General features: G+C 37.9%; 1 pseudogene; it reads left to right on the top strand.

The window, feature by feature from the left end:
• The first annotated feature begins 3,837 nt into the window (after window positions 1-3,837).
• On the top strand, window positions 3,838-5,440 carry LOC129666306 (NADH dehydrogenase [ubiquinone] 1 alpha subcomplex subunit 8-like; annotated as a pseudogene).
• Window positions 5,441-16,465: the final 11,025 nt, after the last annotated feature.

Below are 16,465 nucleotides of genomic sequence, written 5' to 3' on the forward strand. Positions count from 1 at the left end.
GTCAAATTTGTTGGGTGTTCTGTAGGCCTCATGTATCCTTATTGGCTTCTCCTTTAACTTGGGGAAATTTTCTTCAATGATTTTGTTGAAAATATTTTCTGGGCCTTGGAGAAGAGAGTCTTCTTTTTCCTCTATTCCTATTATTCTTAGGTTTTGTCTTTTCATATTTTCTTGGATTTCTTGGACGGTCTGTGTCAGGAATTTTTTGGATTTCACATTTTCTTTGACAGATACATCGATTTCTTCCATTGTATCTTCTACACCTGAGATTCTTTCTTCCATTTCTTGTATTCTGTTGGTTATGCTTACCCTCTGTAGTTCCTGTTTTCTTCCCTAAATTCTTCCTCTCCATTATTTCCTCCATTTGTGTTTTCTTTAATTTTTCTAGTTCTATCTTCAGGTCTTGAGTTGTTTTGTTTACTTCCTTCACCTGTCTGCTTGTGACCCTATTGCCTTCATGGGCTCTTTCCCCAGGAACTGGGGCATCTCCCAGACTCCCTTGACCAGATTAGAAACTCCAAGTTTCCCAGACCTCGAGAGCAAACCGAAACCAGAAACCAAAGCAGACAGCCAGCAGACAAAAAGAAAACACAGAGACAAAGACAAAAAACAACCACCGTATCTGCTTTTTAAACATTTAAATATTTTTTAAACCTGTTTTTGTAATATGAAAACAAATCATTTTCTTTAGGAGTGAATTTATAGAGCATAACCATGATTTCAAAAGTCAGAACTAGATTTAAAACTCAGAATTTATCAGTGCACACAATTTAATCTTTGAAACTAAAGGTGGCTCCATCCCTCTGGCCTCTGTCAGAGAGCTGAAACTGACTGAAGCCCATGGGAGGAGGGATGAGAGGAGGAAAGGGGCAGTGTGATGATGCTCAGTTCAGCAGCCAATTCTGAGGGTGTGAGTGTTCCCATCCACCCAGTTCTGCGAAGCCTAGCCCACTGTAGGGGAGGGGGAAGAAGAAGTACAGTGGTCCCATTCCTCCTGCTCACTGAGTTATGAGCTAGAGCTATGCCCTGCTCCTTGTGTTCTGCCCTGGCCCACCTGCAGGCCTTTTTTCTTTGTTTGGGTTAGAGGGAGGGAGGCACAGGAGGCCAACCTGAATTATGAGACTTGGCAGCTTTTTTTTTTTTTTTACTCTGTTTTATACTCATTATCTAGAACTTGTCTCCTAAATCAATTTTGCTCTCAAATTACACAAATCTGTTTGAGCTCCTTTATGAACATTTTAAATAACCTTAGAAGTACTTTTTTTGTTTTTGTTTGTTTGTGTTTTTTTGCCTGTTTGGCTGCTCTAATTTTTCAAGTATCTCTTTAGCTTGTGAGATTCTCTTTTATTTACCCTTACTCCTCGTGTCTTGAAGGACTCCTTGAGACCGTGTAAGAATAAGTCATACTTATGCAATTCTTGTCCCATAATTCATCATTCTGACTTATCTCTCCGGATCAGACTCACAGACAGGTGGCTCTGTGGAGATCTCTTATGCAGGATCTTCACTCACTTCCCCTGTAGAAGCGGAGATCCTAGGAAATTGTATAGGCCCACAAAGAACAACGTTCAATTCAATCCCTGTGCCTCAGGTTCACGTTGGGCACCAATTATGTCCCGTCCAGCGGGAATTCAACAAGTTCCTAAGGAGGGGCCAAAAGAATGGGGGTGGCGACAAGAGACACAAGGAATGAGAACAAGTCTATAGTCTGATCTCGCTCTGGTTTATTTAAAAATTTTCACACAACTTTATAGGGAGAAGGCTGGAAGGGAAAATGTGTCAGCAATATAGTTTACAAAACATAACAGGGTGATTAATGATGATGCAGAACACCGCAAGAATGTTTACTAAAAGAGATACGACAAGAATGTCAGCTAAGATATATCAAAATATCTAGCCTGATGAACAGATGTCTCATAAGTTCAGAAAACGTAAATCTCTCACCTAAGACCTTGTTGCAGCTGTCTGTAACTTTCCACTAGCTGGCCTTGGCTCTCAGCAAATATTGTATATTACATATTTAATATATTATATATCTATATAATATGTACTATTATACACACACATTATAGTATGCATAAGTATAATGTTATATAGGCATATATTTAAAGAGTATGTTGCGTACTTTTAATGTACTTATCTTATAATGAAATTTCAAATGATTCTTTTAGACACCACAAGCTAACAAAAAGGCCAGTGGCAGGAACGGATTACTTCTTTTGGAGCTGTTTTCCATTTAAACCTCCAAAATTACTGGCTTTTGCCAGAGCTCTTGGTCTCCCTCTGACACTCTACACTAAAAACCTATTGCTGTAGACACCTCATAGTAGATTCATACAAGGTAGAGAAAGAAAACTATTTTTGCTTTTAAATAGTTATAATCTAATATCATTATATAGGGCTCCTCAAATTAGTAATTTATTACTAATTACTTTTTCTTTTGATTAGGGCTTAAAACATTAACAAGTCGAAATGTAGTTTTAAACTTGACTTTGGAGAAAGTACTTTGCATTTGCTCATCACCCTCTGAACAGTAGTAAATTTTATTCTAGCAGACATTGAGATTACTGGTAGACCAGCTGCTTCTGGCAGCTTGGTTTATTTCTTTGATGGGGGATCTACTCGGCTTTTGTATCTCATTTTAAGTATATTCTAAGCCCTGTGATATAATGTTTCCTCTAAAGTCACACCTCTACTATGGGGCTGTGAAAAGAGAAGATCATTATCAAACCCCTGCAAAGGGACAAAGAGTTCTGCAGACAAAATCAGCAGAAATACCTTAGCTTCCTAGCTGTTGGGCTCCTGACAGCCTCACACATATAATAATATCTTTCAGGTCAAGTAAACATTTGAGGAGAGTTTAGATAAAATTTGGAGATTCACCAATCTGTAGATCCACTTTCTCTGGGATTCCCATACTCAATTTTCAGCTTCTCTGATAGCTCTAAAGTCAGTTCTCTCACACTGTGCGGAAATAACACTAAAGCTAGCAGCTTTGGCTCTAGCTGTAGAGCAATTCTACTGCAGTGTAAGCTATATACTTGGGTGAGAAATGACATAGATTTAGTTGTCACCCACTGTGGTTCACTTCTTTTAAGGGGTTGAACATTTTCCATCTCATTTGCTTTTAGTCACTCCCTATAGAAACAAATATATAAGTATATGGCCATGGCTGCATGTGCGTTGTTTTGTGGTAGCATGTGGTTTCATACCCTTTCTAAAGTACTTCATGATTTCTAAAGTTAGAACTTGGAGAGGGTATTTCCTGAAATTTTATTCTGTCTTCTTTAAATATTCTATCCCTACCATCTCCATATCTTCAGAAAGCACTTCAAATTTGTCATCACAACTAATGGCCTATTCTCGCCTTTCATTACACTTTGAAACTGTAACTTACTTGGTAAGTGAATATTTATTAGGACGATGAATTCAGCACATCTGACTAAAATTGTGATTGAATATAACACTGTATTTTATATTTTCTGAAATACAAAACATCAACTTAGGTTGGCATGATTATGAAAGAGATAATTGAATTCTCTCTAATTTTCAGTAGTACATGGGATTTGGACCAAATATCATCATAAATGCTAATACATAGTCCTGGGGCAATCTCCTCTTTTGTGGATTTTCATATTTTCTCCTTGTAAGTCGATTTTTCCAACAGATACTTACCGAATCCATACATCTAGATATTAGAGATGAAATATTGTTGGTATAGGTCCATTAGAAGTTATAACGTCAAGGTACTGGGCAGTCTCAGAGACCTAATAGGGAATTGAAGGAGACGGGCAGCACCACCGTGGGCACCTGATCTGAGTCACACCTGCTGCTCTCATGCCAGGGATAATGGAACTGCCCACTCTGAAAGAGTAGAAGAGGTCTGGCTTTGAATTCGTAGTCCTCCTGCTTCAGTCTCATAGTTTCCAGTATTACAGGTGTCCACCATAAAGCCTAGCTACCAGTATGTTTCTAAGACTGGACATGAATGAGCTACTGACAGATGCTCAAACTGTTTGCTACTGCCAGTGTTTATAAAGCTATGCATCATAGACCACATTTTGAATCTCTACAAGATTTACTAACTACCACTATAAACAAACAGAACTTTTGCTGTCTTTTCAAAGCCAACAAGACGAAAGAGAAGTAACCCTCTTTTAGACAGACAAAGCTATCAAATAAAATATCTCTCATATGTGGGAGCTTGGGGAAAACACCATTGGCAATATCTTTTACTCAACTCACTGACAAATGTCCTTAGTTACTGAAGTTACCCATTAAAAGATGAAAGACAAGCTGTGGCCAGCACATCTAAACAACCTCTATGACCTACCTAGAACACGCAACTGCAGTGAATGAACCAGAAGCCCAATTTCTGAACTTAATTGGAGAAGTAATCTCTGCATATTGTGCACAAACATTTATTTATGAGCTGGGTTGCCTTTTAACTTTTGAAAAAGATAATTAGTGAATTACAGTTAATGTTAGAAAGTATTGTTCCTTTCCCTCTCAATTTTTTTAATATTTGTTTTTTCCAGTTTAAAAATAATAAAAATTGGTCTTTTCTAGATAGAAAAATATTGAACAGAAATTACTGTTTTGCTAAATATCTGTTTAGGTATTTACTAAAGTTGTTGCTGATGTTACAGGTTACAAGAAAGTCTCGGTTACACGGTGATCTTCCCTTATTAATGTCTTACTTAATGTTCAATGTTTTAAAAATACAAAATTACACTCTACAACCATACTAAGCTTTACTTATTTTATCAGAAAAACTTGAGATATTTGTAGATCAAATAAGACAATAAGTGTACATTGTTGAATAAAAAAAATAAAGTTTTGGAAGAAAAAAAAAGAGTAGAAGAGGTGAAAGTCAGCTCAGCCGTGCTTAAAGCTGCAGCCCATCGCTATGGTGCTCAGTGTGGTAAGACCAATAAGGAGTTTATTCTGTGCCACTAGGAAGAGAAGGACCTGAGGCGCTGTTTGAAGGAGGACAAGCTTGGTCGACGGGTGTGCACTGAACTCCTTCAGGCAGATAAAGCATCACTGTGCAGCCTTTCGCACAGGAGTAGACTTGCCTACATCACTCCAGCCTGCAGCTGCTTTGTCACTGCCACAAAGAGCAGGCAAAGTTTGATGAGAGTGTGCTGGACGAACTGAGCTGGGTGCAGCCTGCCGTCGGGGAGCTATCTAAGGTCACCAAAGAGAAAACGCACGCCATTTACCAGAGAACCCTAATCAACCAAGAGTGATGCCAGAGCCCAACTCTGTGAGAGAAGGGGATCTAAAACGTGCAAAGCGCAACAACCACTTCTTTTTTTTTTTTTTTTCTCCTGGACCATGTAAACATGGGTCCACAACCCACATTGGGTATTCTCTATCAGGTGCCCAGACTACAGCAACGAAAATGAAATGTTCTTTCCTGGATCATAGACGTTAACAAAAAAATTAAAAAAGAAATAATTCATGGGACTTGGCAGTTATTCTATACATTTCTTTTCCATTAAAGTTTTTAAAGGAAAAAAAAAGTAATAATGTAATAGGGCAGAAAATAAAGTATTCTGTCCTACCTGTACTATGCCTTATAACATCTTTTTGTTTTGCCAAAGTATTCCAGAATGGTTTGGGGATTACCTGGAAAGATTTACACAGAGCCTGCTTAATTGCCTAGACATCTGAAATATAGATCGTAGAGCAGATGGGTTTCAGATGGTTGGGCATGCTCAGAGTGTATCTTCAAAGCAGCTCTTCAGCACGAAATAACTAATGGGAATCACTTGTCCCAATATTATAACGACTGCTCTTTTGCAACAAGGACCCTGTGAGTTGACCCCCCCTACCCCACCTGACATTCCCTCTCTGTCAAAGAGAGTCTGCATATTTCCTTTCTAAAAATGGGTTTATCTTCTTACCTGCTTTTATCTTGAAAATGGACACTAAATCTCATTGGAATTTAAGTATACCTGAATGTTCAAATTATTTTTTTCTGGATAAATCTAATTAAGGAGTAAAAGTTTATTCTCTGGAAAACAATATGCCTTTTAACTTACTCATTGATTCCAACAACAACAAAAAAACATCACTGATACATATTTTCTATATTTTATTGTCTATTCTTGCTTCTGGTTCTCCAGGCAGGAAGTGGTCATCCTGCAACTCTTCCTCTAGACAGGATCTCACTGGTCCATTTTCCAAAGAAGCCAATACATATTTAGATGGCCTTTAGCTTGCTCTACTTCATTAGGCATTCAAGGCAATCAGAAGGTTAAATTACACAGAACAAACCCCAATAACAGATGCACATGCCACCAGGGGAGGGGGTGCTCCCTGGAGGGCAGAGAGTGGCAGGACCAGTAATTTTGTGAATTGTATCATTAATAAAATATATTTTATTCTATTTGATGCTGACTTTAGGAAGGTTCCTGTGTGATGATTACATTTTTAAGCAGGTAATTTTTTTTTATAGCTTTACCCAAGGCTAAAGGAAAATCTAATGCAAAATTCAAAAAGACTTTGCTGAATTGCACATTAAATTTTTAGTTGTGTCCTTTTAGGAGTTTTTAAGCTCTGTATAAACCCAGACCTACTCAAGTGGGGGAAGGATGTATAACATTGTGTGATGCACACTGGGAAACTGATCAAAAGAAGATATGATGACCTTAACATTCATGTAAAAAAATAAGTTCTAGAAACCACTGTTTTCCTAATAGATGATATGTAAAGAAAGTTTGCATTTACAAAGACACAACCACTCTAGCATTAGTAACTAGACTATTTAAGAGAACTGGAAAAGGTTTATATTATCTTTCTATAACTGTAAACATACATGAAGGCTTTGCCATAAATTAATTATGAAATGCTTAATCTACATAATTATAGATTTGTTGACATCAGTGCCTTCTATGTTTTAGAGGGATTCAGAAAACTGTACATTATAAACATTTGGAAGAAGGTAAACTTGGCATCATTCTGAGAAATATTGTTTCTACCTTCAAGCAAGCAATGGAATCTAGAGATTGACAGATAGAAATTGGAAAGCCGCCCTGTTCTTCTAAAACCAGCCCTCTAAAATGTGAAAATGCTTTTTTAAATTCATTACCAAACTGTCACATATTTGTCTTCATAGTTCATAATTTAACATTTAATGAGTTCTTTCCATATGCAAGATCCTGTTGTAGACTTAAAGTATTATATATTCAAAGATAATGAAGCCAGTTTCTTTCCCTCTGTAATATATTGGGTAGAGAAATAATATTTATGCACAAATATCTCTCCCATCAAATGGGGTTGAATCTAATTCACTCAAAAGGCAAAGAAAAGATCACTCAGATGCAGGGGTACAAAATGCCCTTTGAGGGCTGGGCTGGGGAGATGGCCCAGTCAATAAAATGGGGGACTGATGTCTGATCACTGGTAACAACGAAAGAGAAACAGGTTCATGCATATCTGTAATCCTAGTGCAGCAAGAGTGGACACGGGGATTCCCCAAACCTCAATGGCAAGCAGGGCTTAGAGTGCCAGGTTTGGCGAGAGAACTTGCCTCAACCGATAAGGTGGGAGCTAGGTGCACAGCTGTAATCCCAGCACTCCCGGAGGCAGCAAGCAGATCTCTGTGAGTTCCGGGCCGGCTTGGTCAACAAGGTGAGCCTGTGTGGCCAAGGCTACACAGGAAAAACCTGTCTCAAAAAACAAACAAACACAAAAAGATAAAGTGGAAAGTAATCAAGGAAGACATTCAATGTTAACCTTTGACTTTCACATGCACAGCACATACATGCCTAAACACATAACACATAAGCAAGCACACACATACATTTACAAGAAAGAAAGAAAATGTTTGAGTCAAAACTGTTTTATGGAGAAAAACAGTTTTTTTTTCCTTTAATGTAAGAAAAATTTTACAAATATGGATTGCAATAAGGACTAGACAAAATACTACATAAATGAAACTCTTAGTTTTGACCAGGACATAATAAAAATATTCAATAAGTAACAGCTATTGTAATTATTAAACAATGAAAATTCTCTCCTTGTTCACATTTCAGACTGATTTTTCTGCAGGTAGCAAAAATAACTGATATTCAGTTATAGATTCACATGATAAGGGAAATTGTAAAGGAAGAAAATAAAGGAAGTAGATGATCCCAATCATAAATGTGTCCAAGAAGACCCCACTGATGATGTGACAATAAAAATTCGAAAGGAGGAAAAAAAAAAACATGACCTTGATAACTGTGTGGGAAAGCATCAAGAAATGGGAGAGGTTTATCTGATAAAGAGAAAAAGGACAACACCAAGGAAGCAAGTATGGCTGGCGGATATGAAGAGTAAGGGATGGAGGCTACTTGGGTAGAAACCCCTATGCTTGTGAAGGATAAGCCACTTTAGGAGCAGAGAAGTGACAGGGTATGGCCTGCATCATGGTGACATCACTGTGACTGCACGCTGAGGCTAGTTAGCTTTGGCTAAGGCAGAAACAAGAAAGCAAGTGAAAAGAATCAGGACATAGGATGAGACGATGGTAGATGAGCCCTCCTTCTGAATTCTAGTGTGGCCACTGGAATCTCCAGGGAATAAATGAGGGTGGAGAGGAGCCACCCTCTGTTGTGGGTAACAGCAGAGTAGCAGCGAAAACTCCTTAGACTGGAATGGATTGAGAGTGTCCATCATGGAGTACAAGGAGAGCATTAACTCTGCTGTGTCAAGTGCAGAGTTAATGTCCTTGCAGAAGATCAGAACCATAGGATGAGACAAAGAAAAAATTCACTATACTTTCAGAACCAGATTGTCTAGAGAGCAGAATTGGGAGTGGGACAAAAGCCCTGCAACAGAGGAAGGGGCAAAGGTCAAAGTGGGAAGAAGTAAAACAAATTATGAAGTCCAGTTGTGACTGGAAGCATCAGTGAGTAGATGGAAAGTCAACAGAAATCTTAGATTTGAAGGAGCTGGAAAGTCCTCTTCTCACAACTGAACCAGAAGATTGACTTTACATAAGAACAAAAGTCACATGATCAACTCAAGTAATGAATTTAAAAAAAAAAAATTCCTTAGCCAAAGTTCAACATCCCTTGTGAGAAAAGCCCTGTAGAAACTAGGAATATAGAGAATATAGATTAACATAGTAAATACATCTTTTACTCACCATTACACTAAATGGAGAAAAGCTCTGCATACATCCTGTTAAATCAGGAAAATAGAAATCAAGGACTTCTATTCACTCCACTATAATTCAATATGCTGTGTTAGCTAAAGCACTACAAAAAAAGGAAGAAATATAAAGAGAGCTGGAGAAATGGCTCAATGTTGAGAGCACTTGCTGCTCTTTTGGAGGAACTGAGTTCCCTTCCCAAAACTCTCATTGCTAAACTCACAACCAACTATAACACCAGCCCCAGGGGATCAAGCCCCTCTTCTGGCTTGCATCTGCATTCATGTGTACGAGCCCACACTTAAGTACTCACACACATGCATAACTAAATATAAAAATAAAATTAGAAACTAAAATGAAAGTGAATGGAATGTGAAGAAATCACATGCCCTTTGTACAGGTGATATGATTTTATAATTGAGTCCCTCAGTGTTCCAACAGAAAACACATAGAACTGATAAATGTTTTCAGCAATATATTAAGTTCCAAAATCAGTTGTTTTCCTGAAAACCAGTGACAAAGAAGCTGAGAGAGTAATCAATAATATTACCTAATGCATAATAGTCTCAAAAATAAAATATGTAGAAATAGTCATAATGAAAGAAATGAAATATGTTTCTACAATGAAAAGCTTAAAACAATGAAGAAAGAAACTGATGAAGGTCTTAGAGGAGAGGAAGCACTCATGTTCTTGGATTGACAGGGTTAATATGACAAAAGACCTATGGGTTCAATAGTATTCCTACGGAAATTCCAAATTTATTCATCGGTGATATAGAAAAAAGTTCTAAAAGCCATATGGAAACATGGAAGCCCTTCATTAACCAGAGCAATCTTGAGTGAAAAGAATAAGAGCGGTATCACAGTACCTGACTTCAAGTGATGCTACAGAGCTGTCATGACAAAGCCAGGATGGCAGTGGTAAAAGAAGAAATGTTCAGGTGAGAGGAATAAAATAAAAGAACCAGAATTAAACCTGCACATATATGGCCACCTGACTTTTTTTTTTTTTTTTTTTACTTAATTAGTAAAAACTTACTTTGGAAAAGAGTCAGACTAATCAACAAATGATGCTGGTAAAACTGGATATCCACTTGTACAAGGGTGAAACTTAATCACTATATCCCACCCCTGTACACCCCAACTCAGATTGAATTAGTGACATTAATGGGATGCCTACAATTCTTTAGAATAATATTAGGAAAATACATCACAATAGTCAAGAACTTTCCAGAAAGAAACCCATTTGTTCATGAAATAACAGAATTCAGAAATGGCACTTCATAAAATTAAATGGCTTCTATACAACCAAAGATAGCATTAAACAAAGAGATGGCTGTATATTGGAAGAAAATATAACCAAAATACCATAAACTTGAACAAGCCATCAAAATGGATAAATCAACAGACAGTTCTCAGAATGTCACACACAAATTGTCACAGACAAACTAAAATATGTTCAACCTTCCTATCTAGGAAATGCAAATTAAAACTACATAGACATTTCATTGACCTGCAGAAAGAATAGTTTTTATAAAGGATACAAAAAAATCATTAATACTAGGGACAGTGCAGGAAAAACAAACACACAGTGCTGGCGAGAATGGTAACTAGTTCAGTCACTAGCGAATATTATGGTGGTCCCTTGAAAGTCTGAATATAGACTATCATATAATGGAGCTGTGCCACTCCTGGGAATATTCCCAAAAGAATATAATCAATGTTCTACAAAAATACCTGAATGTCAGTGTTTATTACACCATAGTTGAAAACAGGTGTTACAGAATCAGATTTAATACACTTCACCAAATGAATAGATAAATAAAATAATACACATACATAGAGATTTTTTTCAGCCATAAAAATATGATGAAATTGTATCATTTTCAGGAAAATGGTTCTAACTGGAGATCATTGTAGGAAGACAAACAAACCAGACACAGACAAAAATAATCTGCATTTTCTCTTATATATAAAAATCTCCAGTGCCATGCCAGCTCTTTGTATGTTATGTAAAAGTTCTCAGAGTACTCCGCAGGGAATAAAGTGTGGATGGCAGAGTGAGTGGCATCTGTGTCTTAGGGTTCCTCAGTGTTCACAAGCTTGTGCTCAGATCACAGGTAGCTAGACCGGATGTCTAGTTCTGTTGTGTCCTCGTTGCCCATACACTTACTTTAGAAATTTGTCTTTTCATTTTTGTCATGTAGAATACTGCCTTGTTCACTATAATATAATCTGTATTTGTATATTTTTTTACATTAAAGTCTTTAAATAAAATGTTTAATACCAAAAAAAAATCTCCAATATGTAAGCACAGGTAGGAATTCATATATGTGGTGTGTGTGTGTGCATATGTGATATGAAAATAAGAGTAGGGTTATCTGGGAAAAGAGGAAACTAGCAGAAAAAGGAGACTGTAGAAAGTTAATAAGATCGGAATACATTATCTAAAATGCATTTATGAACGTTATCACTATACACATTACTATTTCAAAATAAGAAGATTGCCATAGCTTGGGAAAGAAAAAATGATGTATTGGGTAGGGACTTGTAGTAAGGACTCAGTGGCTTTTTGAGTAGAAGGGCTCTAATACTTAAAGATTTTGAATATGCTTTTACAGCAGGGGCGATAGGTTTGCCAAAAGACTTACTGGCAGATTTCCATAAGTAAATACATGCATGGTTTTGGCCATTGATGAGAGAAAGGGAAAAAAAAAAAACAGAGAAAGCATATCTGCTTTGGGGCAGGTCAGTATGATAGCTCCTTATAACCAAATAGAGTGAGATATTGAGGTCTAGTAGAGTAAAAAGTTAGATATGTAAATCTAGTATTCATAGACAAATATCATCTTTATATACATATTTGAAGGCCAACTATATATAGATGCTACTTAAAAACATTAAATGATAAGGGTGGGCACAACAGGACAGATGCCCAAAAGAGAAAGAGATGAGGTAAATTAGAAAGGAGTGGCTTTAGGCAAATTGAAGTATGGCTTTACACCTGAAAATACTTCCAAGAGCGTTGTTGGCTAAACACTGGTAAAACCCGGAATCCTTGACTTCACTTGGATTGCTGATGATGTAGGAGCCATCCATAGCAAACTGTAATGACAGTCACTTTCCAGATTGATTTCTCTTCTATTCCAAAGCCATCTTAGAAAAACATCAGAAGGCAAATACATTAAATTACTTGAAACATTACATCACGTCACATCTTTTATTTATATGGAAGGGTCTCACTGTGTAACCACCCTACCTACACTTGAACTCATAGAGATCCCTCCTGCCTCTGCCTTTCCCAGGAGACAACTGGAATTGGGGTTGGGGGGAGATTTGTGGTCAAGGTAGAAACCTAATGCAGTGGAAACTCCCAGGAATCTATTAGGGTGACCCAAGCTAAGACTCTAGTATTTGAAAATACAGAGCCCGAAAAAGCTATCTGCTATAACCAGACAAGACTTTCAGCAAAGGATTGACACACAAGCCAGCCACAAAACTTTTGACCTACAGTTTGTCCTGCCAACATGATGTGCTGGGGTAAAGGTAGAACAGAAATGGTGGGAGCAGTTAACAAATGACTGGTTGAGCTTGAGACCCATGCCACAAGAAGAAACTCACCACTTAACACTACCCAGAGCACCAGAAATCAGAGGTCAGATGGCCCAGAGAACTAAACAAGACTGTCAAAAAATGTCAACGAAACAATGCCTAATGATATCCTTCTATACTTGATTGGTGCCTCACCCAGTGTTCACCAGAGAAGCTTCATCCAGCAACTGATGGAAACAGATGCAAAGACCCAAGCCAAACATTAGGTGGAGTTGGAGAAATCCTGCTGAAGAGCGGTAGAAAGGATTGTAGGAACAAGACGGGTGAAGTGCCCAGGGCTAGTACTGGCTGTGGTCGGGTCCTACAGAGAAGATAAAGCATTATCAAGGGAGGAGTGACTCAGGTGTGGGGGCTGGAGGAATCTTGCTTTCTGACTGATTGGCAGTGTGTGGAGGATGTAAACATGTTTTTGTTTTAATCCCACATGTGAGATATGGGACTGACTCAGGTTGTCCGCAGCAGCAGGCTATTTGTCTGGCATGGTCTCTGAGAGGAGGCTCTTTGCCAGCTGGAATTAGTTAAATTCTGAGGAATTTAAGGGATATAAACACAGTATCCCAGAGGGGAGAAAAATATCGCTTGAAGGAGTCTGAAGAAGACTGCTTACTACTGTTCATCTGCTGCTGTGTTTGCTGTTTTCTGGTTACTGCGACTTCTGGATTTTTTTATGACAGATATTGGTCTTGCCCCCAAAAGAATCTTATGACTCTACCCAGAAAGATTAAGAGAGCTATATCCCCTTTCTCGTACAACATTTCTTTTTCCTCCTACCTGGGGTTGATGGGTAGGAAGGGGGGGTATAAGCTTTAAGGAAGTAGCAATTAAAAAACTAATGCCTACAACAATGCTTCTTTATTTATACAGAACTCAGTGAGCAAGGATAGATTCCTGTTGTTCTAAAACATAAATTATAGCATTTGTGTCCTCAGACTCGTGTTTTAACCTCCTCTTGGTCCTAAGTTTAGTCGTCATTGATAAACCATGACAGAACAGAGTAATCTTTTACAATCATTTCTTCTCATTAACCCCACAACCCAACTTTTAAGAATCCTGTCATTTCAAGAGCATTAGACAGAAAGAAAATCTTCAAGCCAGCCTTGGCAGATTATCATGTCTCAAGCAGTTTAATAACAACTTTTAATGGTCAGAGAGCCAATTTTCATTAGGCTCAAGAAAAATCTTCAGGCCAAAGCTGCTCCAATTATTATGCAATTTCTGGCACAATACAATGTTTATATGTATATATTTGTAGAATTTATTTATATATCTAATCTTGATAGTATTTTTTTTCCTTGGTCATACAACACCACAGTGGCCCTATAAGAGCAAACTTATCTAAGAAAGTGGGGTCTTAATACTTCATTCTTTTATCATTTATCCACACTACTTTTCCTCCATTAGTATAAGTCTCAGTGATAACTGGGATAACTCCAGTTATCCCAGAGATAACTCCATCCAATCTAATTTTCTTGCTGTATCTTTTCCTGTGGCCCTTAGTCTTATATATCACATAATTGCCTGAGTTTATAGTAGAAGGGGGCTTTTATTCTGATCTACTGCTAACTTCTCTAGTTCATTGATTCTTGCTTACCTTTTTAAGTTTACTTTGTTCTGATTATCTTGTTCCTGAGTCAGTACAGGGGCAGATGTTTCAGGAGTATCTTGGAGTCAGAGTCTCATAAAAGTATCTCCAGAATCTTTTTGTGAGTCACAACCTCCAGAGCATAAGGAAGACTTTCAAGTTGGACCAGATAAGAATATCTCCCTAAAATCGAGAGAGGTAGTATGCTCAGGACTTTCCCGGGGAAGCTTAGAGTTAGTACTCATAGCAGAGGGCATAAAAGTTTCATGAGAATTTTCACATCAATGCATATCCCCAAGTTGTACACATATCAAAAACTTCCTAAGCATGCAACACATGGAGATTAAGACCAACCATAAAGGACAGCACAATGGAGATCGTATCTTACATTTCAGCTTTGCTGAATTTTTGTCAAGAAAATTTTTGTGCTGGCTTTGTGACTTTTGCTGTTTCCATTAGATATGGCTGTGTCAGTCAAGGACAAGAAAACACACAGACTCAAAAAACACTGAACTCATAGGGGCTCACACAGATTGAACCAACAATCAGGGCATTTGCATGGGTTTAACCTAGGACCTCTGAATACATGTTATGGTTGTGTAGCTTGGTGATTTTTGTGGGACTCCTACCAGAGGTGACACGGGCTGTTTCTGACACTTTTGCCTGCCTTTGAGACCCTTGTTCTCCTACTGAGTTGCCTCATCCAGACTTAATATGACTGGAGGTGCCTAATCTTACAGCAACTTGATATGCCATGTTTGGTTGATATCCCTGGGGGGTCTAGCCTTTTCTGAAGGGAAATGGAGGCATAATGGATGGGAAAGGGAGTAGGGGAGAAGAGAAAGGAAGGGGAAATTGTGGTTGGGATGAAATATATAAAATAATAATTTAATAAAAATACAATATTTTGGGATAAAAAGGAAGAAATGAATGTGACTGCCTAGAAGGAAAGGAAAGGAAACAGTCCTACAGCAAAGAGTGATCAAGGGTTTAAATATCACTGTTACATCACAGCAGATTACTAAGTGCCTAAGAATGTATCATTAGCTACAACAATGGAGGAATCTGATAGATCTGATAGAAGCAATTTGAAGTACGTACTGCAGGCAATCTCCCACTGGATTAGATTCATAGACACAGGGGAAACTGACTTGAAGGAAGAGGGTAGCCTTCTCTCAACCAGTTCTGTTTACAAAGAAAGGCAGAAAGCAGCAGAAATACCTGAATGGGGTGTTAAGTCAAGGGAGGCCTAAAGAAAGAAAAATATATATTCATGGTGAAGGTGAAGGCAGATTTCTTTAGTAATATTCTCAGGTAGAAACAATGGATTCTAATTCTTAGAGCTCATAGGATGGTGAAAGAACTTGAAGTATTGTGAAGTTTTATGATGATTATGTCTGTTTTCTCAAATAAGGAAATAAGCTGTAAATCTGAGACTGTTTAAGAGATAGGAAAAATTATAATGTAAGAGTGTCGCTGTTTCCTAATCTTTACCTACAATGAGCTGCCTACCAAACTAGCTTGATATCTAGTTAAGGAGGAGGGCCTCACATCCCTGTTTCCTTCCTCAGTGACTGGCCCACAATGGACACTTAATCAATATTTAATAAATTAACAAATCCTAGGGGCCCCTTTTCTTTTTAATAATATTTTTCACTGTGTTGCTGTGGGTATGCGTGTCATATCAGTTTTTGTGCTCCTCCCAGCATTGATTATTCAGTTCTGTCCAAACACTTGGTTTTTCTTCTAAATTATATTTTTAAAAAATAAGCATGCTGTCTTTGGGGAGATATTTTAACAGCCCAGAGTTTGACTATTTATGTTTAGCAATTATTTTCATCACTCTGTAATCCAGGGCAGGAATTTCAACAGCTCCTAGCCCACAATCAGTGTAAAGCCTTCTGGGTGGGGGGGGGGGGGGGGAGACCAGGCTGTTATACAGGCAAAGTTGTATTTGGAAATGGCAATGTTGCTTATACTGTTTTCTTTTTATATAGCCCGTGTGTTCAGACTCGGTCACACACTAAATGAGATATTGCAGTCCAGTATAGGTCAGGGTGTTGTAAGAATGCCGTCAATTGCAGCTAAATGCCCAAGAGCTTTGAGATTTTATTCCTGTGTTT

Source organism: Psammomys obesus, unplaced genomic scaffold, assembly GCF_907164565.1.
Source record: "Psammomys obesus unplaced genomic scaffold, mPsaObe1.curated_primary_1811, whole genome shotgun sequence".
NCBI classification, from domain to species: domain Eukaryota; kingdom Metazoa; phylum Chordata; class Mammalia; order Rodentia; family Muridae; genus Psammomys; species Psammomys obesus.